This window comes from Haemaphysalis longicornis, unplaced genomic scaffold, assembly GCF_048455015.1.
Source record: "Haemaphysalis longicornis isolate Haplotype H1 unplaced genomic scaffold, Haemaphysalis longicornis Haplotype H1 scaffold_4, whole genome shotgun sequence".
Classification (NCBI taxonomy): Eukaryota; Metazoa; Arthropoda; class Arachnida; order Ixodida; family Ixodidae; genus Haemaphysalis; species Haemaphysalis longicornis.
Genome location: NW_027526361.1, coordinates 46906391 through 46934229, shown reverse-complemented (window position 1 = coordinate 46934229; position 27839 = coordinate 46906391). Strand labels below are relative to the sequence as shown.

At 47.4% G+C, this 27839-nt stretch overlaps 1 protein-coding gene across 4 annotated transcripts in view; it reads left to right on the top strand.

Annotated features, from left to right (window-relative positions):
• LOC144178639 (G patch domain-containing protein 4) overlaps positions 1–27839 on the top strand; it is a 467686-nt gene that overhangs the window by 35205 nt on the left and 404642 nt on the right. The gene's annotated exons all lie outside the window — the stretch shown is intronic.

The following is a 27839-nucleotide window of genomic DNA, read 5'->3' as shown; positions in this document are numbered from 1 at the left end:
GCTGTGCCAAAACAGGCCCAACACCGTCGCTAAACAATCTAGTAACGTTGGCTAAACCAGACTGTCCCGCCGACGCGCCCGCCAGGGTGAGCACGGGGAACGCCGCGCCATCTACACTGTGATCTGTGAGTGAAAAGCGCCCTCCGCCTCCCCAGCCGCGTTGGGAGTTTCTTGTCCCGCACGCCACGAAAGAACCGTTGGCTGGTAGATGTAGGAAGCTTTGCTTTAAAAGGCGACATAAGTGAAAGTGGCGGGACAATCGGTGGACCGTGAATGCTCCAACAGAAGGCCATGTAGACGCAAATGTATCGGTTGGTGCTGTGGAGCTTGGGAACTTGGAGAACAATTGTGGGGTGTCGCTGCGAGAACCTTTACTGCAAGGTAATAGGATTGTAGGTATCTGTTTCTGCGCAACTGGCCTGGGTTACCCAAGACGTCCACACGAGCCTGCCCCCCCCCCCCCCCTTCTGTTTGTAGTGAAAGTTACAGCACGCTACCTTGGGCAGTCTTCGCGGGTTGACCGGTTTTGACCTTGAAAGCTAGAGGTCAAGCCCACCCTCTTTCAGAAGCGCCCCGATTGGAGCAGCGCCCGATGGCAGGGAGAGATAGGCGATGAAGGAACGGAGAAGCGCGCGGAACCCTTGCCGGTACCTGACGGAGGAAGGCGAGGACGCCTCCGCCGCAGCGATAAGTGCGCGCGACGACCGAAGGCAACGTGCGCGCAGAGCCGTGTGCGATGGAGTAGGACGAACATCCAGCTGTGGCCGCTCGTACAGCGGCGACGCTTAAACAAAGCCGTGAGGCGAAAAAGAGGAAACACGCTACTGTTGCGTCCAGCTTCGCTACCTTCAAGTCATACGCGTTAGTGTGAGCTTAATTCCTTCATTTTTTTGTTTATATTATGCTGCGTGACGCTTCAACGATAGCAATGAAAGTACAGCAGATATTTTGAGGGAAGCGGGCATCGAGCCTGGATACCCCACTTCCGTTGCATGTTGTACCAGTGACCAGTACAGAGTGAAAAAGGGTAAGCGCCAACCAATGGGCGAGAGAAAACATCTCCGCAAGAAAATACGGGCAGCTACAAAAGCCAAAAAAGAGCTCGTGGCAGCTAAAAAGAGACCTACCTATGAACCTCGCGAATTTTAGCGTTCCAGGTCAAGATTACCTGGTTTGTACACGGATCGAAAAATGTTATTCTTGTTTTTCTCAAAACCATTTTTAGCCTTTTGTTCTTGCGCGAGCAGTTGTAACTCCAAAATGAATGATACTTATTCACTGAAACTTCGCAGGCTTGTTTATTTTATTACCAGACTGTGCAATGGAGTAGAATGTTTGAAAACGGGTGGTATGTTTTGATTAATCATGACTTATTTAAAAAAAATGCAGACAAAAATGGCACATTTTTTTGTTTTTCTGGGTATTTTCACTATAACTTGGTCCCCAAATGTCGGATGGCAAAGATCATAGTTAGTTGCACAGAAAGGTTAGTTGGCTACTCCGGTACTCAAAATTTTGCAATTCCTGCAAACCATTCAGTAGGTATACATGTTCGCGTAACGGCCAAGTTATGGGATTCTTCGTCAATAACAAGCATTGGTTATAATATTTGCGCTATTTTTAACTCTTGAACGTCATAAAAGACGGTTCTTTATCAGGTCCTTGTGAAATAAAAATTTACCATACGACATTTTAAAAAATTTTGAGAAAGGTGGTGACATTTAAATAAAGCAGGGGACCCTGCAACCCCTTCGATAAGCGCTTCCACTCTTTCTTTCGCGTCTGGAACCAATGCGAAAGCTATAGTTATCGCCAGCACGGAGCGACACTGCGTGATTTGCTCGTCGCACCAGATACGCCTTCCATTTATGCTTTGTTTTTGTGGCTTTCTTTTTAAAGTTGCTATCGAAAAGCGTTCATTGCTGCAGCTGAACGAAAACCGGCCAACAGCCGCGACATGCCCTTAGCGACATAATTTGAGCCGTTGAAGAACGTGAAGACCGGGAAAGAGGGACAAATCTTTTGAGCGAGTTTACAAGTTACTTGATGAGGCATAGAGCAGTAATTTTTGGCTGAGGTACTTTGCGACCCCCTAAGTATGGGTGTGGTGGGTGACCACGATCTGCAAGCATTTAAGATTTCAAAAAAAGTTGAAAAAAGTGGTGCAGGGTCCCTTTAAACGCCGTGAAACGGCGCTTTCTTATTTAATCCGGCTTTCACATGGCGTTCCCCCGCACTATCAAGTGATGTTCCTACTTCATTCGTGCCCAACACTAACACACACACTACAATTACAGCAGCACGCAGAGACAGTCCAATGAGGTGGTGCATCGCCAGGGGAATGTTCCTGCCAGCAAGAAAGACGCGCCCCCTTTATTGGTTGGGTGGGCGAACCATTCTACGCATGCGCAAGCTTTGCCAAGCAACTGGGACGCGCACTCGTCTTTCGTGATGGCTTGGCTCGACGCCATTATTTCTCTTCGATTGGTTTAATATGATTGGTCACGGAGTTCAACGCGCCGAAGCTACACCTTGGCTAAGAAGGCCGCCGTAGGTCGCGGGTTCGATTCCCGGCCGTGGCGACCGCTTTTCTGATGGAGGCGAAAAGCAAAAACGCCCGTGCGTACGAGATTTCGGCGCACGTTAAAGATCCCCAGGTGGTCAAAATTAATCCGGAGCCCTCCACTACGGCGCGCCTCATCGCCTGCGTTGCGTCGGCGGGTTAAACCCCACAATCAATCAAGAAGGCCGCCGTAGTGTATTTCGACCACCTGAGATCTTTAACGTGCGGCGAAATCTGGACGCACAGCGTTTTCGATTGCTTACGGAGTTTAACGCACCGTCACTACACAGGCGATGAGGCACGCCGAAGTGGAGGCCTCGGGATTAATTTTGACTACCGGGGGATCTTTAACGTGCGCCGAAATCTCGACGCACGGCGTTTTCGATTGATTATGAGGTTTAACGCACCGTCGCTACACAGTCGATGAGTCGCGCCGTAGTGGAGGCATCCGGATTAATTTTGACCACCGGGGGTCGTTAACGTGCGCCGAAATCTCGACGCACGGCGTTTTCGATTGATTATGAGGTTTAATGCACCGTCGCTACACAGTCGATGAGTCGCGCCGTAGTGGAGGCATCCGGATTAATTTTGACCACCGGGGGTCGTTAACGTGCGCCGAAATCTCGACGCACGGCGTTTTCGATTGATTATGAGGTTTAACGCACCGTCGCTACACAGTCGATGAGTCGCGCCGTAGTGGAGGCATCCGGATTAATTTTGACCACCGGGGGTCGTTAACGTGCGCCGAAATATCGACGCACGGCGTTTTCGATTGATTATGAGGTTTAACGCGCCGTCACTGCAAAGGCGATGAGGCGCGCCGTAGTGGAGGGCTCCGGATTAATTTTGACCACTGGTCTTTAACGTGCGCCGAAATCTCGAGCAGACGGTTCTTTTTTCACTTTTTCGCCTCCATCAGAAAACCGCCGCCGCGGCCGGGAAGCGAACCCGTGTCCTTGGGTTCAGCAGCACAACGCCGGTTGGCTTCCTACGTAGGACTTGTTTTTCGCACTACTCGCGATCTCCATTAATAAGCGCTACTTGCCAGCGTCGCAGTCACGCTGTTACGAATACTTACATCTCGTGTTTATTGTTTTTTTATGCGGTGTTCGCGCGCGGGTGGAAGGTGGGTGGACGTTATGACGAGGTTCTGTGGCACGTCTCCGATTCGAGTTGGGCGTCTGAAACGACATTTGCGACAACTGTATGTAGTTTCAGGTTACTGCTTTCGAGGCGATCTGCGTCTTCCTTTTCCCAACAGGGGACTGCTCTTTGCTGTACGGATTCAGCAGCAGCGTCTGTCGCTGGAACGCGTGTCACTGCACACGTTTTTCCGGAAAGGAACAGGAAGTGCATCAGCGAGGCAACGTCGGGCTTGTCGGTGTGTGTTCCGTCGCTACGGCGGCTGTTCCTCGCTGTGTTGATCGCTTTCTCCGGCTTGTCGGCCTATCTCGTTTCGCTGGCTCAGCGTGCGTTCTTCGGCGACCCCGAGTCAGCGGCTCTGGAGGCGTCTTTGGTGTCAGTCGGGCGGATGGAGAAAGCTTACCGCTCTCCCGTGATGCGCAGCGTCCTTTTCTCTCTGCTTTCTGGCCTTGTTAGGAGCCTGACAAGAGTAAGCGAAAGGGGTGGCGCGTTGGTGGGCCGAGACAGCTACTGTACAGGGGATCACATTTCGTACCCGCGCGAAAAAGGAAAAAAGAAATGCCTGCTGCGCCTTAACCGGAGGATAGATCGAGCTCGATAAAGTTGTGGCGGGGGGATTTAGTGACGTGCTTACATTTGCGCGTGCGAGCAAGTTTCTCGCCAGAGCCAGAGATAAATCTCATTCAGCGGGTAAAAAAAGGGCCTGTAAGGCGATGTTACTCAAGATGTGGTAAACAAGGGAAGTTGACAAGAAAGCTGACTGACGGTTTGGCTGCGGCCACGACGGAATATCGTGCGAGAGCAGCATACATTCATGATTATTAAGCGTCGTCCAATACCGCATTGTGGGTTTGTGCTACTGTGAGTAAGGCCGGCTTCAGGCTATTGCCGCAACTGTCGTAATATCCTTAAAGAATGACGTCATTTCACGTCTCAGCCAACCGAACGTCGCGACACGTCGTTTTTTTACGTCCACAGATCACGATATGGCTTTTGCGTTGGTAGACTGAACATAGCCTATGTTCAAGCGGCGTGTCACGCAGTTCGGTTGGCTGAGACGTGAAATGACGTCATTCTTTAAAGTTATTACGACAGTTGCGGCAACAGTCTGAACCCGGCCTAACCCCTTGCTTAGCTTGGAGGTATACGCACGCGGGATTCATAGTACGAGCGCATATTTCTTACGGTCGACCATCCTAGTGACTTGATTTAGGTGTTTGATTGATTGATTGATGGATTGATTGATTGATTGATTGATTAATTGATGGATTTATTTATTTATTTATATATTTGTTGAGTGATCGATTAGCAGCGTCTGAAGCAATGCGCACTGCAGCAGCATGCATTCTTGTTTGTAAAGCGTCAAATACACCCTGCGAGTACGTGGAAATCCGTTGGTGCGAATCACTTTGATAGCATAACAGCAGCAACTGTGGGCAACGCGGCGGAGCTTAGGCCTAAAGTTTCGCTTTGAACACTTACAATGTCAACCGGTAATGAGCTCACAGTGTACATTTTCCGATGGTTACCTGTTGACGCCGCTAGACGTCAAAGCGTGGCGTTAAACCTAACGTGCTCTGTTTAGTCCAGGGGTCTCAAACACCGGCCGGCGGGCTGCATGCGGCCCACGGACCTTTAGATTGCGGCCCAGTCCGCTCATGAGGGTTTGAATTTATTTATATATTTATTTATTTTCGATAAAGATCTCGATAACATGCCGATAACGATCTCCAGGTGTCCATCCTGGATATCGTTATCGATATGTTACTCGAAATTTACCGCCAAATTCCGCGCATAAATGACCTGGCATATCTACAAGATGTGGATTAAGGACTTTCAAATGGCAGCGTCGGCTGACATTTTGTTTGGCCCATCCCCCTTCGTTTTAAGATTTTTTGCTGTCCTGGTTCTTGCGGGACTAAATTTCCTGACTGCGGCCCGCACACTGATGTGAATTTGAGACCACGGTTTAGGCTTTAGACTGGGTGACCTTTAGGTTGAGCCTTGCGACTTTTACACTCCTTGTACGTAGAGCTTTGGGTACCGATTGACGGCGTTAGACCTCAGGCGTGACTTCAAGCCTAATGTTGAGCCGTACTGCGGTCCATCCAAAATCCATGTTCACGAGTACACGGGAACTCGAACGTGTGTGGGGTGGCGGTGGTTGGAGAGCCCCTGGGAGTTTCCTACTAGATGCGAAGCAGGGCTCAGAAAGAAAGTTTGCGCCGTGAAGGATCGTTTTATTTTGAAATGTAGAGAGCGAGAGAGAGCGAGAGAGAGAGAGAGAGAGAGAGAGAGAGAGAGAGAGAGAGAGAGAGAGAGAGAGAGAGAGAGAGAGAGAGAGAGAGAGAGAGAGAGAGAGAGAGGGAGGGAGGGAGGGAGGGAGGGAGGGAGGGAGGGAGGGAGGGAGGAAGGGAAGGGGGGCTTTTACTTTTGCAGGAGGACTCTAGGTCACGTGGTAGAAGTAAGAGTTGACGGTAGGGTGTTTGCGGCCTGGGACATCTTGAAGGTGGACAGTCCCGACAGTGAGGCAGGTAGGCCCCTTAAGAAGACGGGTGAGGCCGTGTATGGTTAATAGAGCAGACTCACAGCTCTGAACTCCTCGCGCTAGACCGCTTTCTATAGAGCATATGGTATTTCACTATAACACCATTGTTTAATTGTTTACTACGGCGCGAGACCTTAGCGGGGTGTCATCATTGGTTTCATTTTGAACCGCTCCCTGTTCCTCTCTGCTGCGATGGCATGCTCAAAACAAACGACTCCGGAAAAGAACGTCAGCGTTCTTGACCACACATTGCCGACCGCGAACGAACGTTGTTTTCAAGCTTCAAAGACATTTGTTGTGTAACCAGGGGCCGAATTCTCTAAAACGACGGGGCGTCGTTTTGAAACGACGGGGTAGCGCCATGCAAATGCGTGTGTTCTGGGGTTGGGGCCGTCGCTTTGGGGTTCTCCACAGGTAGGGTGAGCCGCAGAAAAGCGCTGTGGCAAGGCCGCGAAGCGACACCCACTGCCCCCCCCCCCCGTCGTTTCACTTGCCGCTTCGCGCACTTGCCACAGCGCTTTTCTGCGGCTCACCCTACCTGTGGAGAACCCCAAAGCGACGGCCCCAACCCCAGAACACACGCATTTGCATGGCGCTACCCCGTCGTTTCAAAACGACGCCCGTTTTATAGAGAATTCGACCCCAGAGCTCAATGATACACAACACGGTTAAATAATCATAGCATATTTAATAGAATTCCACTGGGTTACTTTAAATGTTGAACGATACTAAACTGTTGTTTGAATCAGCCACAGTCATCAGTATTGCGGTATAATTAAAAAGAAGAAGAGAATATTAGTGAATAAACGTCAGTCTGAATAAGTTCATCACCACCATCATCATCAGCCTGCTCAGGTCCACTGCAGGACGTAGGCCTCTCGCATCGACCTCCAACCGCTCCTGTGCTGCTCCACCCGAGTCCACAGTTTACGCCTGAAGTTCCATATTTCATCCCTCCATCGTGTTATGCGCCTTCCCCTTCCTTTAGACTCATCTCTTGGTATCCACTCTGTTACCCTAATTGTCCACAGGTTGTCAGTTCGTCTTAGTGCATGGTCAGCCCAAGTCCACTTCTTTTTTTTTATTTGAGCTAGGATATCGGGAACTCTAGTTTGTTCTTTGATTCAGGTAGTCCGTTTCTTGTCCCCGAGTGTTATTCCTAACATTATTCGTTCCATGCTCCACAAACCTTCGGGTAATACACAGCATCCAAGCACGGGCTCTGCGTACGTGTCTTGGTTTGCCGCGTTGTGCATCAACAGTGGGCACCATTTGCGTTGCTCAGGAATACCCAATAGCAACGTATGTCGCTACTGAGACGCTACGCCTGTACATCAGGCGTCTCACGAGGCTGCCATCTCACCATCTGGGGCAGCTCCCTTATAACCGACCACGATCAACGTTTTCAGCCATTGTTACAATGCACAGGGCTGAAATCCCCTCGAGGTATGTTCCTGTGGTTACATCGTCCTCCCCGTCGTGGTGTCTGGCACAGCCTGAGATCCGTCTCAGTGTTCCGGGAATCGACAAAAAGGCCGCCTTGCCATCCTTGGCTCTTCAACAGCTTACAACGCTGTTGCTGCATGAGCGGTACAGCGTCCGGAAACATGTATACACGGATGGGTCAGTAACGTCATCCAGTTCGGCAGGGGTGGTGGTTGTTCCAGCAGATTTTGCCACAACTCGATTCCGTGTGGCCCATATTACGACCTCGACAGCCAAAGAACTCGCAGCCATTCGTGAGGCTCTTCATCACGTTATCAGAGCTACTCCTCAAAACGGGGCTATTTTCTCGGACTCTAAGGCTGCTTTACAAAGCTTACGCGCAGCCCTGCGCTACGGCCCCCTCCACCAATTGGTGAGAGAGATTAGAGAAAAATACCATCAAGCCATCACAAACGGCCATGGCATAATATTCCAGTGGCTTCCAGGTCACTGCGGAATCATCGGCAACGTCTTGGCGGTTGGAGCTGCTCGAACAGGCCACGACAGCGAACGCACCATCCTGCTTCCGCTTTCAAGAACCGATGCCGCGAGGTCGCTTCACTCCTTTGCTCGCAGAATCACCATGAAGCAATGGAACACACCCGACTTTTCGAATGACCGTCTCTATGTTAAAGACCCCCTTCTTCAGCGCCGTCTCCCGTATGGGTTGTCTCGACTCCAGTCGACTTTACTTTGTAGACTGTGGTTGGGAGTTGGCCTTCACGAAAGCCTACTCCTTCCTCATCGTGATGGCCACCAGCGCCCAATGTGACGCCTGCGGGGCGGAAGGGACGATAGAGCATGTGCTGTGTCGCTTCCCCGAATACTCTTCGGAGAGGAGCGCGCTTTCCACCGCGCTCAGAAGATCGGACAGTCGACCACTTACAGTAGAGACTATCCTAGGTCGTCGGTCTCCACCATCGAGTTCACAGAAGGCGGCGAAAGTCCTTCTACGATTTCTGAGCGAAATGAATTTGCAGGAAAGACTGTAGTGCCCAAAACGGGACTAGACAGTGCGCCTTCCCACTCCTATTCCTTCCTCTTCTCCCGCCCTCTTTGTTATCCCCTGAACCCCAATCCCCAGTGCAGGGTAGCAAACCGAGCTCTACACTAAGTTAACATCCCGGCCTTTCCGTCCTTCCTTTCTCTTTCTCTCTCTATTCGTTCCATCACCCGTTTCGCCGACCTAAGTTTGCTTTCTAGTTGTTTAGTAAGACGCCAAGTTTCAGCTCCGTATGGCATCACCGGCAGTATGCACTGGTTGTACATTTTTCTTTTAAAGGACAACGGGGCTTACTTTTCATTATTTGGGAGTGCTTGTTGAGTGCTCCCCAGCCCGTACCTATCCTGCACCGGATTTCTTTCTCGTGCTTGGGGTCAGCATTAACCATCTGTCCGAGGTAGTTATATTCTGTTACTTCTAGCGCTTCGGTTCCTAAGCTGAAGAAGGCGTTCTTGGCATGCTTATTCGTGATTACTTTAGATTTATTCGTATTTATTTTTAGCCCCATGGCCAAGCTCTGATTGTAGTTCCTCAAGCATTGTTTACATGTGTTCTGCACTCTCACTCACACATACTATGTCGTCCGCAAACCTCAAATGACTCAAGTGTTCCGAGTTTATCCTTAATCTTATGTTTCCCAGTCAAGCTTTCTAAACTCCCCCTCCAGACATGCCGTGAATAGTTTGGGAGTGATAGTATCTCCCGGTCTTACTCCCTTGCGGATTGGAAATTTATCGCTTTGCTTGTGGAGGGTTATCCTGCCCGTGTATTCCTAATATATATATATATATATATATATATATATATATATATATATCAAGAAAAAATCCGCCGTTTTTCCGGGAGCGGGACTAATGTCGACCGCACCGCACCGGTTATGTGGAGATGTGGGTTCGTGTCCCGCTCCCAGAAAAACGGCGGATTTTTTCTCGATTTATATTTTCGCTTATTTATCAATGTATCAAAGAAACGTGACAAGCACACGTCATTCAGCCCTATTAAATATTTCGAAAAAAGCCGAATAGTACTGGCAATGACGACTGCAACCTTGATATGTATCTTTACCGAGTCGTCCCTCGTCCCGTATCTTTCTGTTCTGCTATATATATATATATATATATATATATATATATATATATATATATATATATATATATATATATATATATATATATATATATATGCACATGGACGAATGTCCTGTGTCTTCAAGATTCGTCCATGTGCATTAGTCATCTAGTTTCGGCCTCAGTGCTGTGTTTGTCTACTCCTTTGTTGTCCCGTTCTTTCGCGCTGTTAATCTCAGAAATATGTACCAACTGTCCCGCCTGCAATCCGTGTTGCAGTTAATTTCTTCTACATCGGGCTTCTCTTGTGTGTCCCTTCCACTGTGTCTTCAAGATTCGTCCATGTGCATTAGTCATCTAGTTTCGGCCTCAGTGCTGTGTTTGTCTACTCCTCTGTTGTCCCGTTCTTTCGCGCTGTTAATCTCAGAAATATGTACCAACTGGCCCGCCTGCAATCCGTGTTGCAGTTAATTTCTTTTACATCGGGCTTCTCTTGTGTGTCCCTTCCACTGTGTCTTCAAGATTCGTCCATGTGCATTAGTCATCTAGTTTCGGCCTCAGTGCTGTGTTTGTCTACTCCTCTGTTGTCCCGTTCTTTCGCGCTGTTAATCTCAGAAATATGTACCAACTGGCCCGCCTGCAATCCGTGTTGCAGTTAATTTCTTTTACATCGGGCTTCTCTTGTGTGTCCTTTCCACTGTGTCTTCAAGATTCGTCCATGTGCATTAGTCATCTAGTTTCGGCCTCAGTGCTGTGTTTGTCTACTCCTCTGTTGTCCCGTTCTTTCGCGCTGTTAATCTCAGGAAAAGAAAGAAAGTGGAGAAAAAATGCCCGCCAGGTGGGATCCGAACCCACGACCTCCGGAATACCGGTCTGGTGCGATAACACACACACACACATATATATATATATATATATATATATATATATATATATATATATATATATATATATATATATATATATATATATATATCTTCCAGAAGTCTTATGTAAGTTCCTTTGTTCCCTGGTCTTTTCAAAACCCAGCCTGCTCTCTGAGGTGATGGGAATCCAGCCTGTAACCTATGCGGCCAACTATTGCTTTGGTAAACAGCTTGTAAACTGAAAGTAGGTGATTCGTCTGTAATTCTTGAGGTCCTTAACGCCTCTCTTTTTATGAATCAGAACAATATTGGCATATTTCAGGCTATGGGCACTTTTTGAGCCTTCAAGTATTCCGAAAATAGTACAGCAAGTTTTTCCTGTGCAATATTTTCTCACTCCTTCCAAAGATCCACGGTTATGCCGTCGTCACCTTGAGCTTTTCCTATTTCCATGCCTTCGAAAGCCTTTCCAACTTTCTTTTTAGTTACTAGTGGGACATCGCAAGTTGAGCTTGTACTCTGAGTAGTTTGCGCTCGTCTAATGTCGCTGGCATACACCCTGGTGGAGAATCGTTCTGCTACCTTAATTGTCTCGCCCAGGATGTGCGTAATGTTTCCCGGCTCATTTCTGCGTGCGTAGATCCTGCCTTTGCGGATGGCTAGCTTTCTGTTAGTTGCTGTCAAGCTTATCCCTATTTGCAGAGTATCTCAATAAGTTATTAGGCCTTATTGTATCTCAATAAGTTATTAGGCCTTATTTATGCGCTGTTTTATCGTGCTCTTGTATGTGCGTATTCTCTTTGCGGGCAAGTATTATCGTATGGAAATTCCGATGAAACCAATAAAAACCTTGTAGTGATCACTTTCCCAACTATTTAGAGAACATGTCGGCAGCGTGTAAATGAGACAACTCCGAATAACAATACAAATACCAAAATTCCCGTATAAAAAAAATCATTTTCATGTCCAAAAAAATTCGCTCATCTAGGGGTTGATTGTAAAAAAAAAAAAAAACAATTTACTTTTAAAACCTTTATTCAGTTACGCTAATAAGTTGAATTCAAATGAACATCCTTAGGGCGTAAGTTAACTTATTAAGAATTGCGCGAAAATACCTTTCACTCTTTTCACACACTTATACCCCACCTCTCAGAAAGACTCACCTCTTCGGAATCGAAACTATTTGGGTAGATCTGTTGCTGATTTGTGATAGGTGCGCAGTCGCGGATATATCACGTTCTCGTTGACTCTGTAAACGTTGTTGCTCGGCATGGAATTCTCGACGGGGGGCGTCGGTACAGCGTCGGCGTGCGTCGACTCCCGATTCGGCTGTGCTGGTGCATCCCGCTAGGTGTAATCACGCTTCGTTTTACGCACCTTCGCCTGGCGCATCGAGCCCCGTCACCACGGGACACCTCCCTTTTGCACACGGCGCACTTCTGCTAAAATGTTTCCCGCTAATCGGTTCACTGCAGCCCGTATAATGTCTCTAGAAGTGCACCGTAGTCCTTTAGCGGCAGCACGTCGATGCGAGCAAACCGAACGGTGCCTTGTTACCAAGCTTGCTCCTACATCCGCAAAACAGCGCTGACATCCACAAAAGCTGAGTTTGAGCAGGATTAAAGAATCCCTTCCATATATTGGGGACGTTATAGTACTAATAACTGAGTTAAAACTTGTAGAAACCTCCTAGTGGGAATTTGCAGATTGAACGCAGCAATTCTTTACAGGACCCTAGTCCGTAGGGCCTGTTTAGCTTTTATTTGGGGGCCTTTATTAATAAAAGGTGGGAAACCCATTGTTAATGCGGATGTGTACATTTACGAGGAGTTCACCTAAGACCACTTGAGCTGTAAAATATTATTCGGCGGTACCACCTATGAAAAGAAGCACGGTGGATCATTTATCTGAAAAGGAAAGATGCAACATGCGTGTTTGCAATGTTTCTAGGGGAGTGTCTAGCAACCTGACATGGCTCTTCGGATACCAAAGAGACAGCAAACCTTTGTTACCCAGTCAGAGGCCCAGACTGAGACCAACTAAAAGGCAGAATGCGATCCATCGCTTCGCAGTAGGCGCCTAACCAGTCCCTTTGAATTCCTTTTGGACATGAGGGCATTGGTTAATGAAAACATGCTTTATTGCCCATGGAATGCACGTTCTGGCACTGCAGTGAGTAGAGAAGGGGTTTGGGAAGTGTAGAGGAGAGCCTTTGCGAAGTTTGAAACGTTCGTTCGCGGAGGGAGGAGTCAAGTTTTCCAAAAGGAGGTGTTGGAAAGGGAAGGGCATGCTGGTATGAGGAAAGAATATACAAGAGCCACAGGAGGGCACTTCAGGGATAGAGAAACAACTTTGATGTGTTCGGTGTGAGATTTTGGTTAGTGTTTGTCACTTGTTTGATGGGATGCTGGTGTAGAACTCTTTGAACTCGAGAAATTCCAAGCGACAACGGAGTTTTTGTTTTTACAAGAAACGGACTTAGGGTAAATGTATCACGATCCGGAGTCACAGATTATAAATTCCAAAAGAAGTGAATCCTGGAGAGGAGCTGAGCCGCTGGGGAGGAGGAGAACTCACTGCTGATTGAATGACAGGGGATAAAAAAAGTTGCCATGCGGAGGTAACGAGGGCGACCGGTGGGGAAATAAGAAGAAAAGAAAAGGACTTAACGAAAAACCATCCGTTTGAACGGACGAGGTGGCTAAGAGGGAGCGTTTCCCCCATGGACACAATCGCCGAGGAATTCACCACGCACTTTTTAAGGCCTTAACACTTTTAGCACTAACTGACAATGTTGCGCCTGCCTTTGGGTTTCCTGGGGTCCCACAGAAGAATGTACAGCGGTGATTAAAAGAAATGCGAACAACGTTGTGCACAACCTCCGGCGTGTGCGGCACCATCTGGCTGCAAAGTCAGTAAACTTTACGCATGCGCACTGCTTCGAGAGCGTTTGAGAGTGTGGCCTATATTAATAAGAAATGCTTGATCAAGAAGCGATGCCAGTTGATTGTTTTGAGGCGCCTTTTCACCCTGCGTCGCCACCGAGCAGAATGACCGTTGAAGGGCATCATATGCCAGCTGGAATCAGCCCGCTGCATGCTTGCCTCGCGAATGTAGTACATAACAGGATCAGAGCATAAAAAGACGCCTCAAAATAAATCACCGGCATCGCTTCTTTATCAAGCATTTCGTCTGATTGATTCATTGTAGGGTTTAAAGCGCCGACGCAACGCAGGCGATGAGGTGCGCCGTAGTGGAGGGCTCTCCGGATTAATTTTGACCACCTGGGGATCTTTAACGTGCGCCGAACTATCGTACACACGGGCGTTTTTGCTTTTCACCTCCATCAGAAAAACGGCTGCCGCGGCCGGGAATCGCACCCGCGACCTTGTGCTGAGCAGCGCTACGCCTTAGCCACTGAGCCACCGTGGTGGGTGAGCATTTCCTCTAACAGTAGGCCACACTCTCAAACGCTCTGAAAGAACAACGCATGCGCACAGTTTAGTGACAGGGCAGCTAGACGGTGCGCCACGCATCGGAGGCTGTGTGCTCCGTGGTTCGTATTTCTTTGGATCCCCCCTGTATGGGTATTTAGGCATTTTCGCAGCTTCCTCAATACGTCAGAGATGACACATATTAGGAGCTGCCATTGCAATAAGGGGACCAGCCAAGAGATGTAAGAACCCAGAGGTGGAATGAATGGCGATACACCTCTGCGAGGCTACAAATAACCACGTTTTCAGTGCTCCTGTCTATAATACGTCACTGTAGCGGGAAATTTAGAAGTCGTTCAATATAAGTTTGCGTCTTTTTGGATGAAAAGGCCTTTCGTGGCTGGAATGGAGCTTAGTGAGTTACCAAATTCTAGTTCTTTCTAACTGAACAAAGACATATATTTTGTCTCACAGCCTCTTTCAGTGGGTGTGAGACGAACCAACGAACCAACCAAGAAAAAAGTAGGCACAAGACAGAAGTTAACGAAGTGTACTTTGCTTCTTTTATTTTTCCTCCTCACATCATAACATCCAGCGCAACGACGCCGCGCTCATTCACTGCAGGCTGGGTCCTTCTGCGGCGCACGCTAAACAACCATCATTTCCTCCACAAAAGGTTGGCCCAGCCGCGGTACTCACAAACACTGCGGGGAAGCTTCACTTTTGACACTCGTGAGATTTCTATCCTCTTACTCTGTTGCTGTTGGTCGTCTGACCCATGCGACTCGACGTGCATGTACATTGAACAATCCTTGCGAAACTAGTTGGGAGTGTTAGTGTGTCCAGAATGAGAGATGTTCGCGTAAAAATGACAATACCTCTATCCGTGAACCGGCGCCGTAAGACAGTCGTCTCATCCGCGGGGGGCGTAGCGGGGACGCGACCTCGGGAACCTTCTCTGTATAAAAAAAGCCGGCTCTTCAATATTGTGGCTGACTAGAGGGCTAGAAACACTACGTGGGCACCCCGGCGCCTTACGCAACACATGCAGGCGGGAAAACGACCGGCGCTACCACCGTGGAGTTTCGGCGCTGAGGTCTTGCTTGTATACACTTCTATGGGAAACGGGTCTTCGCTCGCGCTACGTGGGTTTTGTGACAGGAACTCACGCTGTTGGCTCTGCACAGCAAAGTGTACGGAAGCAGGTCGTGTTTCTATTGCCCAAGGTTGTCGCTTCGCCCCGCCCAGCTCGGAGATGAAAATGCAAGACAGTTACGTCGGCTTTGGAAATACGGTGCATCGATTCGAAGGTGGGAAACCCGGAACTTTTGGCGTAGCGGTATGTTCTCAGCCGTCACGCTTCTTCGGTTGACTAACTCCGGCCCTGACACGCGTGCCGTTTAAATGCAGAATGCGTTTGCGAGCGTCTCGCCAATGCAAGTAAGTCTGCATGGAGAGCGGAGAAACGAAAAACACAATGAGGTGATTGCTTCATGTGTAAGCCAGGTTTCGATACAAAATAGCGTATAATATCCCAACAGAAGTGTAAACGGCATCCGCTTAAGACAAAAAAGAGGCTTTTGGTGCAACAAAAGTTCCCTAAAAATAGAAAAAAAAGGATCAAATTTCAAGGGGATACACACGCCGGGAGGATACGTAGCGGAATTATTTTGCACCTTTTTTGACCGTCATTTCTTTAGTCTAGCCCTATAATGACACTGATGGCATGCCAGTCTACTGAATCTCAAATATGCAAATCTGCTGCAACAGGAAATTCGGGGTAGGCTTTAGGCATTTGTGTGTTTGTGTGTGACTTGGAAATCTTTCTTATGAAATCAGTCATTCGCGCATTGGCGGTGAGTTAAAAAAGAAGTGTTGCTGAACAATCGAACGAAAGATATCTCAAGCTCTGAAAGAACAGAAGCATCATATTCTTTAAGTAATTGCTCTGTTCTACATGAGCGCATTATCCGGCAACGGCTAGCGACGATGTAACTTATATTGGTATTGATGAAGTCGCATACACTTGCCGTGGTGGCTCAGTGGCTAAGGCGCTGGGCTGCTGGACACGAGAACGCGGGTTCTAACCCGGCAACCGGAGCCGTCTTGCTGAAGGAAGCGATAAGAGAAGATGCCCGTGTGTCGAGATTCCGGTGCGCGTAAAAGATGTCCTAAATTAATCCGCAGCCCACCAGTAGAATGTGCCTCACTGCTCAGGTGTAGCTGGATTCCGCACCTAAAAAAGCCAAGTGAATTTAGATAATGCTACATACATGCTCACATCAAGCGTTTCGTGAAATTGTGCACACATTCCTCAGAATCGCATTTACTATTCTTCGAAACCTCGATGTTCTGTTGGCACACAAACTGCGGCCATCCTGTGTCCCCTGTTTGTGGCATGTAAAAATACGAAAGGATGCATTCCAATTCGCAATATTTTCAGTAGACGATACACTTTCATTTCGGTTTTCTGGCTTCCTCAGAAATGGGTGCACGAACGCACGAGGAAGGCAGATCGAAAAAGACAAAAGTGGTGTACCTCGATCTTGAGTAAAAACGAACAGGTGAACAGGTGAAACGAACAGGTGAACAGGCGCGCCCAGAGGCCAGTTTGCAACAAAAAATACCGCACAAATTACACCGATTGCAGCAAAAATGGGGTATACAAAATTCCCCTGAGGTGCCGGTCCGTCTACATCGGACAAACCGGTCATTGCCTGAACGACAGGGCCCGAGAGCATGCGCTGCTTCGCTCCAAGCAACCCCTTCCGGCCATCTTGCTAACCACGTTCGAGACTGCCACTGTGAAGCCTACTTGCACGAAATCGCGGTTATCGGAAGGAAGACAAGCAGGATCGGACAAGAAATAGTCGAAGCATTGGCGATAGACGAAGCTCTAGAGAGCTGCGTCAGTGTGCCGTCTGTGGCCCTGTCACGAACCGAAAAAGAGTTTCTGCGCAGCGATCTTCGCTAATCAAATCACTGACCGGCCTGAACAAATTTTATATTTTGTGTCTTTTTGTATGTATATATCTGTGTTTCCTTCAGTAAAGTTTCAGTTGTTATTCTGCAGTGTGTCGTGTACCTCCCTTTTTCTTTGTGTTCGTTTTTATTCAAGCTGATTCCCATCGAAGATGTACCAACTAGCACAGACCAGGGGCGGTATTCTCGTGTTTGTCCGTTTTGAAAACGTCCGTTTTGCGCCCGTTTTATTGTAACCTACTTTTAGTTGTAGGTGGGCCTTGGATTGACTTTTGCGCAACTGTTCTTGTAGACACATATTAAACGGCTAAAACTATTTTAAACTATCTTTTATGTGTTTATTGTTCCGCCAGCGAACCAACAACAAGGCGACGAAAAATCGCCTGCTCTGAGAAACCGCCGCTCATAGCTCCGCCGTGCTTGCATGGCGTCACATCCGGGCGTTCGCTTTTAGCCAATCAGGGCTTGCTCAAAACGGACACTTTTGAAACGGACACAAAACTGACAAAACACGAGAATACCGCCCCAGAGCCATTCGGCGGCGTACTTTTTCTTTGTGTCCGCATCCATTTAAGGTGGTACTTCTGATGTAACTGTATGCCCTGAAAACTGAGTACTTCTGCACTCGTGTCTCTTTTTTCACCAGCGAGGTAATTTTTCCAAAAATTTACAAAACGATCTCTAAAATTACAAAACAAGATTATATTTATGTGGCTAATAAAAAAAAATTCAGGAAAGCTGGTAGTTACGCGCAAGGCGGGAGCCGTGTTTGTACTTGGACTGATCTACGAGGCGAAGTCGCCCAGGTTCAAATGTGACGCGTGAGGACTGTTATGGCAGCAGTGGCTGGTAGAAGGCAGGACTTACACGAATCAATGAGAAATAACCTTAGTTTATGAAGAAGGCTTCATTGAGAGAGGCATTTACCCATTTTGCGAAAATGCGAAGATATTTTGCCCAGTCGTAAATCTGCAATGTGTTCGCCGTGATTCTAATTCCGCGCCAGTTTGCTTCGCTTCCGACTAGAAGCGTTCGGAATCGAAAGTATCAACTCTTGATGGAAGGCATGCTCTTCTTGAAACTTCGTGTGTCGCAGACATGAGATATAAAGGCAGCAAAGCAAAACGAGGTCATTCTTCGTTGAACGTTGATGAATAGTCGATGCTGATTGATTAAGAGAATAAAAAAACAATCTATCCGGTTGCCGCGAGTACTATGAATATCCGAAAAATGAAATATAGTTGTCGATGTTTGAGCCGGACGTCGTACTCTGGAAAATGGATCTCTGAGGAGGCGGTCAAAATAGTGGGAAGATTTGTCCCCACACAGCCATCAGTTACAGGGTTCAAACAGTGGAATTTTTTTTTTCAGTGACGTGGGAGATGATGTCAAAGTTGTCATACTTAAAATGGTTTTATTTCCGTCACTGCTTCTTATGCAACAGCGTTTGATACACAACTGTCTTCAGCTTGGCGTGAAAGCCTGCTGATATACATTATAGTGGGTAAGATCTTCAACAATGTTCTTGTTCATGGTTTATTTCACAGGTTCCAAGTTTCACTCTTTTTTTTCACGCATGTGGGGAAAAAAATTGGGCAGAAATCCTGTGGAAAAGAAAGTTTTTGAAAAACGTAGCTTAAAAAAAAAAAAAAAAAAACTCCAGGCAAACTATCATAAATCTGCCTTTGGGCCATTGTATAGAGCAAGTTGCGGGCCGTTGGGATTGGGACAAGGTGAACCAAAGGGCCGACGCTTTGCCTAGCGATGTTTTCATTCCCTGAAGCAATACATTTATATGTGAACAAGCCGATTCACCACTATGATGGGATGCCGGTGCAACTTTCTATTATTTTCATCAGAGAAATTATTAAGGAAAAAGCAATATAACCATTAGTAAATTTTACAACTATTAGTAAAGTAGTGACGCGCATGGTATATCTGCTAAACGTGCGGGATTCTTAAAATCAAAGTGGTTGTTGAGTAAGCGCTCTAGCGTTTTTATGCATTCAAAAATGCCTCGAAATTTCTAAGTAGAGAATCGTATTCGTGAAAGCAATGTTGAAACAGCAAACTGAAACTCGAGCAGAAAATTGCGAATAATTCCGTCCTCTGGGCAGAAACATAGGGAATAGAATTTCAAATTTTTGATTGAAATGCACGTTTTTTTTTTTGCCTCAGTGTGAGGTGTCGTGTTTTTGGTTACAAATTTCAGAATCAAACCGAATAAAGTTATTTCAGACTGTTCGATATCGTAATCACGCTCATGCGGTCACACATCTTAATCACACTGAGACACGGTAAGTTCGCTTAACGGTTAAAAATTTCTATCACCACTTTATTCCTCCCAAAATATACTCCTAAATACCACCCCCCCCCCCCTCCTCCCCGCCACGTAAATTTTGCAATCTTTCTTGTACGAAATGCCTGCAACATTTCACATTCTGCACAGACTGAAGGGAAAGGTAGCCGCGTTCCCGCATACGTTGCAGATGCGTTTCAAAGGCAAACAATCCACCGAAAGCTCCTTATGTCAAGCAAGAAGGCGGCAAGCAAAACAACAACAACAACAACAAAACACAACTTCCTGTGAACCCAGAGAACAGCAGGCACCCCCGCAGTTTCATTCACATAGTTGTTTTAATTTACACTTCTCCCTTTGGCACACTCTTCCTTCTTTTCCCTGATTCAGTTCTCTACGGACACACGTACCCTAAGTGTTCGCGAAAAAAGCGGTTTGCTAACTTTTCTAATGCTGCGTCTCAGTATTGGTGGCGTTCATCAGCACTGCTTGCAAGCTACAGGTGCATTCTATCGCTAACAACGTACACAAAACCGGTGATTGCTTGGGGCCTCCTATTATGGGCAGTAGGCCGACAGTTCGCAGTAAGGCCCGTTTTCGTCTCTCTCCGTGCTGAAAAAAAAAAAAAAGAAAAAAAAAATGGGTCCCAACAGAAGAGATTCCGTAGAAAGTCGCTTGTCGACCGGATACCGCCCTTCTTCGGCGTAACCGGTTTTTGCAGGTACGGAGCCCCTTCCATTTGGGACCGTTTTGCAGCACGGAAGGGATTCCGTAGTCAGTCGCCCCTCGACCCAATTCGTCCTGTCGTCCGCATAACTGGTTTTGCGGCTTCGGATCTCTTTCCGTTGTGGTCCGTTTTTTCAGCGTGGAGAGAGAATAAAACAGGCGTAAGCCTCACGTGCAGCGACGCCGTAAAACGTCAAACACAGCACACCTACAACTGCAAAATGTTAACTCTTAGACTTATAAGCTCTGCAAAACGTAAAGCCAACCCAGGCGAGCAGTAAAACGAATTGTGCTGGCTACAAATAGCTCAAAACTTTTATCCCGACGTTGCTAGTGAAAGTGCGCAAAGTATTCTTACATTTCGCGTAAGCAAGCTCGAAACCGGCTCACGTGTTTCTCAACACTAGCTCTCAGAGTTGTGCAACGACGATCGACGCTTGCGACGAGAACGAACGCGGGATAGTTCTTCGGTCTCGGCGAGTCTAACCGGGACGGTGCTGCGGGCCGGGGATGTGCGTGCATGTGTGCGATTCTACGGAGGCTTTGCGCGCCGATCGGCCGAAGCCGTGAGGAACGGCGTTTCTCACGTTCCCAATTTCACGCATCGTCAGGTACGATCTACGCGTGGCGTGCGCGCCGCCGGTGGCCTGTGCAAAACACGGTGCGGCAACTCCCACCGCCGCTCTCCCTCCTTACTCTCCCCTTCGCTGTTCGCCCCAGGTCAAATAGGGAACGGGGGCGATCAACGCCAGTGGCTATCCATTTAAGGGAGGAGAAGGCCGCGGGAAAAGAAGCCTTACCGCACAATAATCGTTACCGCTTCGCGTTTGCTTTTCATTCTTCGCTTGTGTGAGCGCGTGCGCGGCATTTGTGTTTGTGTGCCTGAGAGCGCATGCGCGCACCCACACGTTGCTTCGGTTCGAAGTAGCCGATATTTTGAAAGCAGAGGTGACTCCAGGTCAGAGCAACAGAGGAACGAGAGAGGTGTTGGTGGTGGCAGCGTGGGTTCCATTGAATGGTGCGGTGATGCTGGCCCAATTATAGAGATTCCGTCGCGCTTTGTTTGCCGGGAATTATGGCCAATGTCGCGCGTGTTTAAATAGCCGTGCGTAACGGCAGCCCACGAACGAAAGGTGATTGCCGCTGCGATTTACTTTATAATGTGGAACAGGATGTCTTTGATGACGCTTTGAAACTTCCTAATGGGAAATGTTGCTCGAGATGCAGTATATAAAAATGAACAATTATCTTAATTTATTGTTTTATTGCGCGGCGAAAAAGATATTTCCTTATAAGCGACATCTTTATTTTTGTCCTTTTAAGCACATTTCACTCTTGACCCTTGCCTAAAATTTTGCGTGGCGCCCAGTCTATCGAAGGTGAACAATTTTTTTTTTTTTTTACAGTTGCAGCTATGACAAGTGCACTCAGGGCTCATTTTTGTTGTCCGTAAATCAAATATGATTAGGGTGGTTCGTTTTCAGGTAAAACCCGAGATTACTAGATTTTTACAGCCCGAACAGGTTTCAGCAGAATCGGGTTAAACCGATTTCTGCCCATATAGACCTTCCCAAGTAGCGATATCTGCACAACAGTGGGCTGACCGTCTGCGGTTCTCAACCTGTACTTTCTGGCAGCAAGCCCCACAAACAGAGCTTTTGAACTCGTTGAGTATTGGCATGACTCTACTGCTTTCTAACCAAGGCTGTCAAATGCAGCGCTGACATTTTTCTGCCAAGAAAATGGAAGCTGTGATGTCGAGAAAACTTTCTCCCAGCTGAGACACGTTCAACGATCGGACAAGTCTCGAATGGAAACCGACATGTTGCGCAGACTGATGATGATGTATGTAAACAAGGATATGCAAACAATCAATGATAAGATTTCTACGAGCAAAATGCTTTATTTCTTAGAAGTTATCATTGCTCATTACTGTAATCATTACTGATTCATTTCCAAACAAACGCCAAATTTCAGAGAGTATTTGCTAGCAAACCCCGATGTTTCCCCGATTACCAGCCTGAAACAAACACTAAATTTAACGCGTTGGAATTCAGCAGCTCGTGATACCTTTTGATAAAATAAACTGAGTGTATTACTAGTACACCTGTTGATTTCACCCGAAAATCCCGAATTTCGGAATGGTCTTACAAAAAAAAAAAACGACTTCTTTCTGATTAACAGTGTGAAAAATAGCTCCCGATTTTTACCCCCCCGATTTATAAAAAATATAAAACCCGAAAACGAACAACCCTAAATCTGATGTACAGTCGACTCCCGTTAATACGAAGTCCACGGGTACCGCGAAACACTTACAACTTAACCAAACATCTAATGAAACAGAAAGCAAAATAACAGCATTTCCGTTACCCCTTTCTTGGTTTTGTTCAGAATCCCGACATTCGTCACCAAGTCGAGCGTACGGCACGGGTTGGCAATGACGGGTGAGACTGGTCGCTTAAGTCGAAGCCTGAAGCGTGCGCCACACTAACTGCTCACACAGCGCTGTGCGCAACAAAGAAGGCTGAGGACTTCAACATTCAACTGGCGATTACGATACTTCCTAATGCGATATTTGGGCGCAGCAGCAGTGCGCTGAGGCAGCACTCACTCATGGGTTTTCTCGGCGGCAGCGATGATGAGCCTCTGCGTCGGCGGAGCGAAGTGCGTCTCAGGAAAGGACCGCGAACTGCGTCTTAACCGAACGCACATCAGAGTCATGCGCACGCCCCCCCCCCCCCCCTCCCCCCTGTCATGTTTTCGCCAAGGGTCGTGCCGTCGAGCGCCTCGTGCGGGCGCAGCATACTGCCCCCTCCCATTCCCCACCGCACACTTTCGGAGAGCGCTGGCTCGCGCCGCCACGGTGAGCCGCCCTCCCCTCCCAATTTTGCGACACTCTCCTCCTTTGTTTTCTTTCACTACTCGGTCTGGCCATCGTTCACGCGGTTACGACGACGACGACGCGGCTCAGCCCAGGTACGGGCGCCAAAGGGCTGCGCCCTGAAAGTGAGAGATGCATGTGCTAGCGCGAGTCTCGACTGGTCTGCCGCTTTAAACACTGCGCGCTGCCTCAGTTGCGGTAGTGCCGACATCAGTACAGAACACGGCACTGTTCTCGCGCTTGAAAATTTTAAATTTTATCTGGAAGTAATGGTCACTTCGATGCTTCTTATTCAAAATAACTTCCAATTAACCGATACAATTGGTTTTAGCTTCAAATTACCAAGCAAAATTTTTAACGAATTGCATGTAAAATTGGCAAGGAGCAGCAAATCACTTCTAACTTACCGAAAATTCCTATTAGGCGACTTGGAATTATCTAGAGTCGACTGTATTTGTAGTGCGAGCCAGCGCTTGTCTTGAGTTCCTTGGCAGCGCTTCGTTTCGGTAGGGTCATATTTTTCATTATGAAGTGTCCGTGATCAGCGTATACCTCTCAGTTTAAATTTCCCGTCGGTTGGAGCGACGGTACCGGCTGCTCATTGGCCGCGCTGATGGATAGTTTGCACGGTTTAGGCACGTTTTGCTTCGTACATAAAACTCGCAAGTTCGCCCTAATCACACAAGCCTGCCGACAGAGCTAGTAAAATGCCGTTTGCTAATTACGCTACAGATGCACACGATTTATAGTTTATTTTATGATGCCCTAAATCATTCGGACAGAAAATAACTCGTTAAAGTATTAAAGGGGGGGGGGGGGGCGGGAGCGAAGTGTTGGGGTGCAGTTCCTGGAACTTATACGCAACCTCTAAACGCCCATCTCCTCCCTCACGAAACCAAACACCCTCACCTCTAAATGTAGGACATCTTGAATCTAATTAGGAAAAGTTGTGCGACCCAGTTTTTGTAGAAAAACACAATGAATCAGGCACCACGACTATGCTCCCGTGATACGGTTGTCAAAAAAGGGAGGCATACTGATATAAAGCGAGTGCCCGCCACGCTGTTTCTTGGAGAAAAACTGACTCCTGGCTGGGTGTCTTTGTAATCTCACGACGACGAACTTAACGGCTGCCCATTAGGCCACAACTGAATCAGCACTGATCATCTTTCCAAAAATATTCAAAAATACGCGCCCGGTGTATTGTATTTCACGAATTTTATAAAACAATTTATTAACACGAAAGTGTTTTATTCCCGGATACACGAAGATTTCAGTGGCATCATATCCGTGACGGAAGTGACGCCAGTACAACGAAGCAAGCGGCCTGTAAAGGGTGCACCCCTGCACACGGGGTCTTTTTGCGGGGAAGCAACCTTTAGTACTAAAGAGTACATTATACTTCGGGTTGTTCGTTTCGGGTTTTATATTTTAACACGAAAGTGTTTTATGCCGGGATACACAAAGATTTTACTGATGTCATACACCTGATTTCATTCAATGATTTCAATACACCTTTGCGGAAACGACCCGCCAGCATGACGTCGCTCGCCAAGCACACCCACACAACAGCCGCCGACCCGCTAATCATGCTTAGCTGCAGATTTCGTTGCACATTTCACTTTCGTGCTTTACCGATTCCTATGACAGAGGAATCAACCACAGTTTTTTTCCCTCTAAAAGCCACCTCAGGAACATTGAAACCATCATTTAAGAACCGTCTTCTGGATAAACCCTTCGCTTGGTGCCACCTCTGCTTTCCGCGAAGCTTGATGAAAGGTTCATGTAGTTAGCTATGAGTACAGTAGGTTGCGACGTCGATTCGCTTGAGGAAGGAAGAAGGCACTGCAGCTAACCTCGACACCAGACAAATGAGACTGACGAGTGTTGATGCTTGGGCTGGATGGTGGACCATAGAAACGTTCAGCCCTGCGCGTAATTAGTTCGCCCCCCTTCTTTCGAAACACATTGTTGGTCAATACAATGCCACAAAGCCGCTCGAGTCGCCCGTGTGTAAAACTCATTATCGTGAATAGGATCAAGGGGCGTAAAGGAGCACCCGACCGTGGTTTTATTTTGTCCCCTTCCTTCTGTGCTTAGAAGCGACCTACATCTCTCTCACGTGCCTACACGGGTAGTGAACCTCGCAGTGATAATGATGAGAGGTAGGGTGAAGCAGGTTAGGTAAAAAAACAAAGCAGGGCAGGGTGAGATGAACTTTTTTTGTGTTTGGCGACCTCTCGCGTGTGCACAGACTTCGAGAAGACCGCTTAGCCACCGTGAAATCATAGAAGTCGAGTTCCAGCTGGAAAAGTGAAAGTTGGGACTCGTAACTTGATTCTCGACAGATTTCAGCACTGAATTTTCAGCTCAGAGAAAGATGGTAGAACAAAAACAAAAACGAACGCGCAGCTTGTGAGCACTTAGGCACGCACTAATGGAAAGTAGCTGCAGCGCCATGCGCGTATGCGTAACATCCTAGGTCCCGAAGAAAACGAAAAAGCGATTTCTGAGGATTCTTTTTGTGAGAACGGCTTTAAAGTTGGAAGTTTTGTCTCGTGGTAGAGTGCATGCATATATTATGACGTCTTGCTTTGGCTTGGTATGTTCCACATGAGTCTGGATTGAGTGAATGTGGAGCTGCAACGTGGGCTGCAAGATTATCTCCTCAGATCGCTTCGGAGTATTAAAGAAACGAAAACAAAATAGTAATGTAGCAGGGAGCTTTATGGGACGAATCATCGAGAGCACCTCATGCTGTCCTTGCTGCCTTTTCCATGGCCTCTTCCATTTATTTTTAGGAAAAAAAAAAAAAAACCAACGGGAGAAAGAGACAGAGAACTAAATGAACGCATGAATAAAGGAAGGCAAAACGACAGACCTGTCTCGCATTCAACGTCAGCCGTTTTCTCTCCGCTCGCAGTGGCCATCCGCCGCCGCGTGCAGGTGAAAGGGGTTGTTCGGGAGGGAAACTTTGATTGGCCTATTCACAGTTTGATTCGAGGAGCTGGTACATTTTATCGGTCATTCGGGTTAACGTGGGTGATATGTCATTTAAACGTGTGTACTGAAGTCTTGCATTCCACTTTTTTTCATTTGTTCAATCTACAGTACAACGCTGTGTTCTCGGCTTCGTTCCATTCAAATGAGTATACTAGTGCATTGCGCGGTGTTTCATGTTCATGCGGAAGAGGTCGATTATTCCTCGAATTAATCACTCAGCACTGCCTAATCGAGATAAAGGCTAACAGGAAATCGCAGCTTTAGAGCAGCATTATAGTGCTTCAGGAGTCGCAAACTTAAATACATTTACCCCTCCTGTCATTATTATGGTCTTGCGACCAACACTTGCTGCCAATAGGATGTTTCGCCACCTTTTTGTGATACATTTTCGCCTCTTCTGATTTTAATCAATGTTCTAAGTCTCTTTACTACTTTCTTGTATTTACAGCTATAAAATGCACCGTCAAAAAAGATAGAATGACCACTTCAATTACGATAAACGTGAACAAGCACTTTAAACATTTCGCGAGATTAGCCAACAGGCGCTGATTCCTTGGAAAGTTGATTTTCTATTCTTGAATTATTCGCAGCGCGCACAAAGCAGTGAAATAAACGACAAACAGCGCCACGCAGCGTACTGTGGGGCTCTTTCTCCGCTGTGTCCTGGACTAGAATTATGCTGAATTACCATGCGCGTGCTTAATAAAAATAAAGGTTGCTAGAATTCCCGCGCAACACCGCTTGATGTGGAGTTTTGTAAATTAACTCCCCCAGAAAAAAACAAGTGCAGAAGGAATTTTAGTGTGTCAAAAGAACCTCAGTGAGGACAACTTCGAACTCAGCAGTAACACGTCAGAGAAAAAAAAATAGTGACTTCCTTGTCGGATTCTACGCAATATACACCTGCAGTGGAGAGGGTTGCAAGAAGCTGGACCGTAAAGACAGGGGACACTCCCGTCTTTCTCTGTCCTCGGATAAACTGAATGTTGTTCAATTGGAAGGTAATGCGGAAACACCATAGAAACAAACGGGTCGATATTGTTAGCAAAAAAAAAAAAAGTCCTGTGTGCACCTTTTACGGCGCGCGCCAGTGTAGAGATATAATGCGGGCAACAGTAAAATTACGTTTGTCGTGTGCCAAACTTAGGAGGGCCACACATTTGCTGCACAGTGGGCAGTCAGCGAATATCAGAGGTCGTTGTCCATTCACGCCTGAGGTACAAGTAGCGCCTTCTGCCTTGTGCTTTCGGGTTTTACTGGGGGTCGTATACGACCTTCACCTACTTTGATCTATCGGAAAACGCCAGTGAATAATACACGTCTACGAGAGGCAAATAATGTACATTTTAAGGGACCCTGCAGCACTTACCATCGACTACCCGGATTCAATTTTGGGATAAAGTGTATTGTCCCGGCAATCTCCTCCGGCAAGAATTATGAAAATCCGTTCCCTATCACCGAAACTACGCGCGATGGGAAATCGCGCATAATTGTTGCCTCTCAACTCGACCGAGGACAAATGGACGAAAGCTGCGCGCTCTCTCTCCTGCTCTCCTGGCTTGCGGCGTTCTCTTCCGCCGCCTTCGATATATCACACGCCGGGGAGTTTTCTCCTTTTCTCCGCAACGTGGAGGGGTCTACTTCCGGTCTGGTGCCGCAAAAAAGCAGGCATGCGTGCCTGCTCGCAAGCGCGCGCTCCGGCTGGTAGGGCTTTTTCGAAGCAATAAACGTTTGTTGTCGAGTGGTCGGGTTGAAAGGGAAGTACTCAGCTCATCACTCAAACTCCGCGCGCACTCAAAACACAAAAGAAACGACAAAACTGTGCCTACAGGTTAAGGC